The sequence below is a fragment of the Rhinopithecus bieti genome, unplaced genomic scaffold (assembly GCF_001698545.2).
Source record: "Rhinopithecus bieti isolate Rb0 unplaced genomic scaffold, ASM169854v2 scaffold_39529, whole genome shotgun sequence".
NCBI lineage: Eukaryota > Metazoa > Chordata > Mammalia > Primates > Cercopithecidae > Rhinopithecus > Rhinopithecus bieti.
In genome coordinates this window covers 267,590-276,475 of record NW_016816430.1, presented here as the reverse complement: position 1 = coordinate 276,475, position 8,886 = coordinate 267,590, and positions in this window count along the sequence as shown.

The following is an 8,886-nucleotide window of genomic DNA, read 5'->3' as shown; positions in this document are numbered from 1 at the left end:
TATGGAACTCTATATTCTACAGAATGAATTGAGTGACAGCAGACAGACACAAGAGCTATAGTTAAGACCCTTTTCTAAAAAAAAAAAGTAAGATGATAGCCAAGAGACCTTTGGCAACTTAAATTTGATTTGGTAATAAACTCCACCTTTTCTATATATTTGGTACCAGTGCTATCTCCTCTTCTGAAATGTAAAGGCAACATTTCTGCCTTGGGCAATTTGAAACCATGATGAATTCATTTTATTCTTCTTGGATATTATTCATTGGGGTGAGAGTTGCAAGAGAGGAGAACAAGAGTAAAATACCCTTAGACAGGCAGTTTCAATGATGTGGTTCCAACAATGATCATGCCAGATGTCTCATGGCAAGTCCTATTATTGTGATACTTCCTGTCCAAAAAGAAGTTTGGAAAGTCAATAGATGCCCTGAAACTATTGCTTCCAAAGCTCAACTTAGAGTTCCTCAATCTCTTTCTGACCCTTGGTTTAGCAGTTTAATCAAATGTATCAGAACAGACAGCTGTGGTTCCCTTTTCATTCTGAAAATAATGAGACCAAGAGACTGTGAGTCTCTCCAACAGACAGGACACCTCCTTCATTGACAGACATCTCCTTCCAGCTGCTTTTAACAATTTGAAATTGATTGGATATGCAGCCTTTGAGGGATAATAGCCCCTCTTAACATTTTGAGAGGTACACAATTTGAAATGTTTCATCGTATTTCATTTCAGTGTTTCACACCGCTCTTCATTTAACCATCCAGGAAATGTAAACAGGACACTGCTTCACACTCCTGAGAGCCTGTAACCTTAAAACTTGTTTGCATGACCCTCATTGAGTAGCCTAATTAATCATCTGTGAGTGGCAGATTACATAAAGTCACATTAGTCAGTTAAGTACGCATTGCCTGTATCAGCAAATACTCTGCAAATATATTTTTTGGAGGCGGTGAAGGTGGCTGTCTTTAATGTTTAAGGTGAAGGTGGCCCTTTAATGTTTAAATATTCAGCATTTATGTTTTATTTGACTGCTAAAATTTCTAATTTCCCATGAGCAGAAGTACACATATAACATGGTACCTGAAGAACAATTTAAATCAGAATCGTGTCCTAATTATAACAAATTTCTGAAAGGCAAAAAGTATTAGCTTAGATTTTTTTTTTTCTAAGGCAATACTAGAATCCATGTTCATCATTCAGACATCCATAATCATCAATGGATCTTACTTGGCTACCTACCAAGAAGTATTCTTTGTGCATTACAAACTCTTTAGACAAGGTTTCCTAAGGGCTGCCTATAATTCGAGAATATTTAATTTTGGGTTTCAGTTCCTGCAGTGTCATTATAATGCCCAGTCTCCTATCTCTCTTACTGCCTTGTATTTATTCCTAACTACATCACGAAGATTAACTGGATAATTATTTTTACATTCTCCCTGGATTCTTCAGGATTAGATTCCATAGAAAGGAAACCCATTAAACCTTTCGAGTGCAAAAGCACAAAGAAGCAAGGAAATAACCATCAGCCCTCCCACCACCCCCAGATCTCTGCCGGTAATTTTATAATATGCGTTCAGCACATGTACATCAGACAACAGGAGCTTCATGGAAGAAAAGCAGAATATCACTCTTATTCTGATAATTAGACAAAAGGAGAGAGAAAACGGCTACACTGGCATACATGACCCAGATGAGAACTATTTTAAAAACTTAAAAAAAAAAAAAAAGCCTTCCAAGTGTACATGTATTTCTGACTTTTTAGAAAGGTTCTAGCTATATGAGATCTGGAATCAAAACCTGATGTGACCTACATAAAAGAAACGCTCTGATTCCCTAATTAAACCAAGCTGTGGCCGCAGGCTCTGCAAAGAGCTGCCAAAAAATCATCCAATCAATCTTTCGACTGTCCTCCAGGAATGTAGCGAGGAGGGTGGAGAGGCCGAAGACGGCCGCGAGGATGAGGAGGCCAGTGAATGTCCTCGTTCATATGCTCGCCCCACAGTGAGGGTCCTGCATTTCCAGCACACAATACCGAGTACAGTACACGGAGCTGAGAAGCAAGGGGACCAGCAGGGGCTGAGCAGAAAAACAGACTAAATGTTTTAACAGCTGCTCTTTTTTTCTTTACCTCTTTGGCCCAAGGATCTGATTTCCTTCTGAAGGGGTGGGCTTTCTACGGGCCACGGGCTCTGCTCAGCAGGCCTGTTTACTCTGAGAAGCAGAGTTCTGGTTCCCTCTTCGACAAGAGCTTGCTTTTGAGGAGAAAAAAGGAGTGGTTAAAAAAAGGAAGGGGGGGATTTTTTACAGCGTTCATATTAAAGCATAACCAGTCACAGAAACTGCAGTTCATCTGAATTTTAAGCAGAGACTGGTAACAAATGAAAAAAAAATCTCACATTCTTCCTTCTGCATGTTTAACAGGAAAACTGTTCTTCAGAAAAGATGGAATGTCATTCCCATGTAACTTCCTCTTCTATTTCAGAGTTCCTCGATGATGCAGAGGGTATGTTAATTGAGAAGGATTAGAAAAATAATGCAGTTGCTAAAAATTGGAGGCAAATAACTTACAGAGAAGCAGTAAAACAAATGGCAAGGGTGCTTTCCATAAGCCAAACTTCTGGGGCTGCCAATATCAGATAAAGGGCAAAAACTCTATTTGAAAAGAGCAGTTATTTATTTTCTTTGCTGAAACTTCTTTGGTTTTGCTACAGAGTATTTCACCACACAAAACATTTGATGATAGATGTTGTCTTTCTCTTTGGCTCATGGCATAATGGCCATTCATTTAAACATGTACTTGCACTGGTAACACATAGGGTGGTTTATTTCATGAGAAGCATATATTATCATTGTGTGAAATTTGAATAATCAAATGTAAATCATAATTGCAGCCACTACTCAATTATTCCAGCGAATGTTGGAAAACCAGACAAAAGTTACTTCCTACTGCATCCTTGTCAGACTTTATTTCAGTTTGTATTTACTGAATCCATTTATTTCTGCAGCACTTCAGCTCACTCTCACCAGCCGCAGGTCAAGCTGCTAAATTCTTCACTGTTTCATACTCATCCCACGTCTCTTCTCTGTTTACCCCTCATCCCTTTCCTCTTGAGTTTCTAAGCTTCTAGCCTTCTGAGCATTACCACTCTAGGCTCAGTTTTGCAAAGAAGCCTCCTCCTTATTATCCTCCTGCCACTCCCAGTTCTAAAACATTGCATCCCTATATTCTGCACCATCAGCATTTATGTTAGATTTCATTCTCTAATTGTCCTGTATTTGGCTTCATGCATCCTATTTCCTCAACTAGATTGCAAACACCTTGTCAAAAGAAACAATATTCAGATTTCTATCTGAAAAGTTGAAAAGTCCTTTAGTATGGTACACTTTTTGGTTCCCTAGAAGTTGTGTCAGTTTTGACACTGAAAGTCCTATGTCCCAGACAACCCTTTCATCTCAGCTGGGCTGGTTGGTAACCCTATCCACTAAGCGTAAATGAAAGATTCAGAAAAAACACAAAGCAAAAAACCTGTGACTGACTGTGGAAACATTAAATAATTATAATGTTTTCAATATTTTATACTTAAATGGAAAACTAAAGGTCATCATCAAGCGAATTAAAATAAGATAGAGAAACCTAATCAGTATATACTATTTACAGAGATCTATTACACATGAAATATAGAAACAGGAGGAAGACAAAGGCATGGTTAATATAAGCTATCGAGGAAGATGGAGTACTGGTTTGTACTAATCTCAGAATTCTATCCTCTCCTCTATTTATTCTACTTCTCTACTAGCCATGCGAACAATGAGAATGAAGAGATGATTATCCTCCAGACTCTCCTGGCCGGAATAAGAATACCTAAATTATCTATACTCTTGGGCCATGCACACATTACCCTGCATCTCAACAATTTGCCTTTGATTTTTCTTCTGCTGCCTTAATCTTAGTGTTGTGTTGCTGTGAGCTTGCTGGGTGTACTTTAGTCCCCATGGCCTGTTAAGGGATTTTATAACAGCTTTCAAGACACAAGAATTTTTTTTCGTAGTATTCCTCTAGGAAGTCACTTGAGCTCGGTGGACTTGATTAATTTTTCTAGTTATATAATTAATAATAATCATAGTACCATCCTACCCATGTCAATGTTTTATCACTTCAACAGTACAATAAATTTGCTAATTATTAATAATATTATATATAATAATAATATATAATAATTAATTAATATAGTCACAAAATTATTCTTGAGTGTTTCCTTTTGAAGAAAGTTTCCTAGCCCTCTGGAAGGTGGTGTGGGAGATGGACAGGTACAGACAAAGATGAGAAAGGCCCTGCCCCTGCCCTTAAGGGGCTCGTAATCAGGTGGAGGAGGTGGATGCAAACACCATCATGGAATGGATCTGAAGACAGAATGGAAAGATTACAGTGAAGGTATGACAAGGATTATGAATAGGGAGTTAGAGATCAATTTTGACTGAAAATCTCAAGAAAATGTAAGAGAAGAGCTGATCAGAAACTTAAAAAAATGCATTTGTGACAAAGAGAACCCCATGAATATATAGATGAATAAAGCCATAGGAGCAGTGGAATGGAAGATACATGTATACAGTGACAGTAGGCACGGAAGAGAGGTAAGGATGTGTGAGGGACATAGGGAGACCACAGTGAAAGAGAGAACTGGAAAGGTGGGTCAGTTCTAAAATAAGGGGGTCAGAAAAGTGACTGATGTTAATTGAGCTTTCCCTAGGGGCCAGACACTATACTAGGTGATTTGCAGAAGTTATTTCATGTAATGCTTATTTCAACCTTGAGACAGTTATTGTTATCTTTATTTTACAAACAACAAAACAGACTTAGAGAAAAAAAAATATATACTCACATTCTCAGAGCTAAAAGCCACAAAGCCAGGATCCAACCCTAGATCTGTTTATCTACAAACTCAAGTAAGTTGAACTCTTTCCATTTTTTCACATGATTTGGATTTTATTACAAATACAAGGCATGATTAAAGATGCATGAATAAGGAAAGAAAAGGACCAAGAGAGATATCTGGATTAATTGTACAAATGTATTGGCAGGTGCAGAGATTAAGATGAAGAGACAAAAGACCATGAAGATTAGCGCCGGGCTAGCGTCACTGAGAAAAGCAAAACATTGGACAGAGCTTTCAAAAGTAAATCCTAAGTTTAAGACATAGTAGATCCATTTGGTTTATTGGTCACATGTCACAAGTGATTTTAAGGAACAGCGCCTGTGAGAACATTGGTGTCATCTATCAAAGTCATAGTCTATCTGCCTTCCCAGAATATGGAAAATGGGGATTAACCTTTCTCCTTGACACATTTGTAGATTTTTTTAAGTACACAAATCAGTATTAGGAAAATTACTTTGTTTCTGTTAAACAGTACAGCAGTGCCTCTCAATTCAATAGTCGTGGGTATTTATTTTGTTCAAGACTACTAATTCAAGTGAGTCTCATTTACAGTGAGTAGTATTTTGGGTTTTACCAGTTTTATAGATGCATTTAATCCAGTCTGTACCTCCATAGCTAATGAAATGCCTGGTTGACATAGAGGAAGGTAGAATTAATGACAATGGATTCAAGATCAAGTTGTGATTCAAAGAGCAAAAATGTGGTATGGCTTCCTATCTATTTTGAACATGTTACTGAGATAAATTGATTTTTGGCTGGAAGTGGTGGCTCACGCCTGTAATCCCAACACATTGGAAGACTGAGGCAGGCAGATCACTTGAGGTCAGGAGTTCGAGACCAAACTGGCCAACATGGTGAAACCCTGTCTCTACTAAACATACAAATAATTAGCTGGGCATGGTGGCGGGTGCCTGTAATACCAGCTACTTGGGAGGCTGAGGCATGAGAATCGCTTGAACCCAGGAGGTGGAGGTTGCAGTGAGCTGAGATCACGCCACTGTACTGGGCAACACAGTGAGATTCCATCTCAAAAATAAATAAATAAATAAATAAATAAATAAATAAATAAATTTTTTAATATTGCCAAAAGCTGATGAAATCTGCAATATAATAGGATAAATTCTTTAAAATTTTTAGCATATTGGAAGGTTCCAAAAGAATAGTAGAATCAGAATTAATTGAATAGACTAATTGTTGAAAGAAGTGTCTTAATATTAAGAACTCTTTATCCATTAGTAGAAACTTGTCAGAATAGCTTGGATCAGTACTGTGGCTCAAAAATAGATCAGATAAAGTAGCAGAAATACTCATAGTATATGTGCCATTGGACAAACAGCAGATGGCTGGAGTGGTCTCCAGTGCATGTCTGCCCTTCTCCATTACCATGTAATGTTTACCTGTAGAAAGAATGGTCTCTTCCAAGCCTAACGATGATGATAGTGATGATAACCCTAATTTATTAAACACCAATTACATGCTAGGTACTATACTAGCTGTATCACATATGTTTTCTCATCTTATCTTTAAAATGATCCTCTGATGAAGACACACTGGCTCCTTACATAGAGTAAGAACTTAAGTTGTGGAAGTTTCAAAAACTTGCCCAATGTCAGTTGGCACAAAAAGTGGCACATCTGGAATTGAAATACAGGCTTATCATACTCTAAAGCATGAAATCCTTGTTCTACTCCAGGTAGGCTGTCAGTCCTAGCTGCATATTATAATCACCTGGGAAGCTTTTGCAAAATTTCAGTGCCCAAGCCTCTCTGCTAGAGATTGATTTAATTTGCTTGGGGTGGACCCGCGTGTAAGCATTTTTTAAAAATCTCCCCAGGTAATGGCGGCCAGTGCTGACAGTCACAGTTGTATATCATGCCAGCAATCAAAGTGTTATGAGTCTTTGGGAATAGTATTTGAAGAGGAAATAATAACCTTCTTATGTCCATTCTTTTCGCTTTCCGTCCACCTCTCAAATGCACACCCCACTTTCAGGTTACTGAACAATAAAAAGCTTTTAATTATTCAGTCTAGTTAAATAACCTAAAAGGTCACAGATAATATTCAAGCTAGATCTTGGTTCCCAAAGAGAAGGTCAAGGTACTAGGCATCAGGTATTTATTAGTGCATCTTCACATTTTTCAACACAGAATTCCAGGCAAACATAATTATGTCTTTAGGAAAAGCATGGTAGTGTCTACATGTCATTTTTAAAAACTCTTTAAGGCATAAAATGTGTCTTAGTATGTCTGAGTCATCACTCAGACTTCCCATTCAAGAGGTGCAAAACCATGAACAAAAAAACAAGGGGGAGGTAGAGGAGAATGATCAAGTGAATAAGACTAATAGGCAGATCAGAATGACAGCAGCAAGTGGCTGGTGAAACACTCACGACCCCAGGGTTCTAGGAAGATTTGACCGCACATTTTGGTACCAATGTTATGGTGAATTTTTCTCCTGTTCTAGAAGGAGAATAGCTTCTAATGAATATACTGTTCTTGGTATTTGTTTTATAACTTTATTTTCCTCGGTGTTGGAGACACTCATATCCTCTATTTGCCTTACTTTTTCTTCAGTCCTTTTCTCTTTTTTCCTTCCTCTTTAAATCTAAACCACAAACATGCCCTGTTCAAACCTGTGCATTTTCAAGAACACAGACACACCCAAGCTGATGAAGAAATCGAGAGACAGGGCTAGGAATGATTTCTTAAGGCTTCACTAGGTGCCTGGTTCTTTCTTCTCCACAGCCGTTTCACTGTCAGACAAGTAAAACAGGAACCTCAAAATGATGACCTCTTCCCCAGCCTTCTGACAGTCAGACTAGGTGGCAAAGACAGTGATGCACCCCAAAAAATCCCCTGGGGTTCTAGGACCACAACAACCCTTCTCCTCCCCCCTGGGACTTTCTTTATCCAGAAGAGAACCAGACATTTTAGTCGTGTAACTCAGATTTTACATAGAATTGCTTAAGAGGAGAACAGAAACCAGAAATCAGAAACATGAAGTTTGGAGAAAGAATTCAATAACTGAACTCAGGCTGATAATTTATCTGCTATATGGACTTGAGAAATTTTTATTTAAATTCTCAAAGCCTCATTTTCCTTATCAGTGAATAGGAATGAAAACATACCATGCTTATATGGGTTGAGATGAAGATTCAAAGAGATATGTCTATAAAACCCTGAGTATACTCCCTGTTCATTTGTACAAAACATATTTATTAAAAACCTAACTAAGCCAATCATGATTAGAGGTGCTTAGGATTTATCACTGGATAAAACAGACAAAACTCCTTCCCCTCGTAGTGCTTACATTCTAGTATAGGGAGACAGCAACAAAGGGAGCAAAGGAATAAAATGCACTAAACGTTACATGGAGAGTAAATATATATTATATGCCTAATATATAGACAGCTTTCAGTAAATGTTAACAAAATAAAGTATAATGCTTCAAATTATTAACACACTTGCTAGGTAAAAATATCAAGTATGTTTTCAAATAACCTCATTCTATAGAAGCTTATGTAACAAATACATTAAGCTAGATATAAGGAAATATTGCATCTTCTAAACTTTTAAAGAAGTGTTTGAGCCAAAAATCCAAAGTTCGGTAATGTTGAATCGGCTCTTAGATTGACGTCATAAAAAAGAACCACATATGCAATTACACTAAAGCTATTCCCCAAAGCTTATATAACTCTTTGGGGTGAGGCCATTGGGAACCAATCCCTAGCTCTAAGAGACTCCATCACTATTTCTGCTTGAGCCACACACAGATGTGGGCAGCTAACACTGTGCGTGTTGTGCTATATGGAATTCCTTGCTTAGTCTCACAAAGACCTCCCACATTTTCAAGGCATTTAAAGTTTCATCGCATCAGTAAGCATTACCTCGTCTCCATCACCTCAGTAAATGGATGAATGTTGCATCAAACACTGTCCTCACCTTTTGCATGAT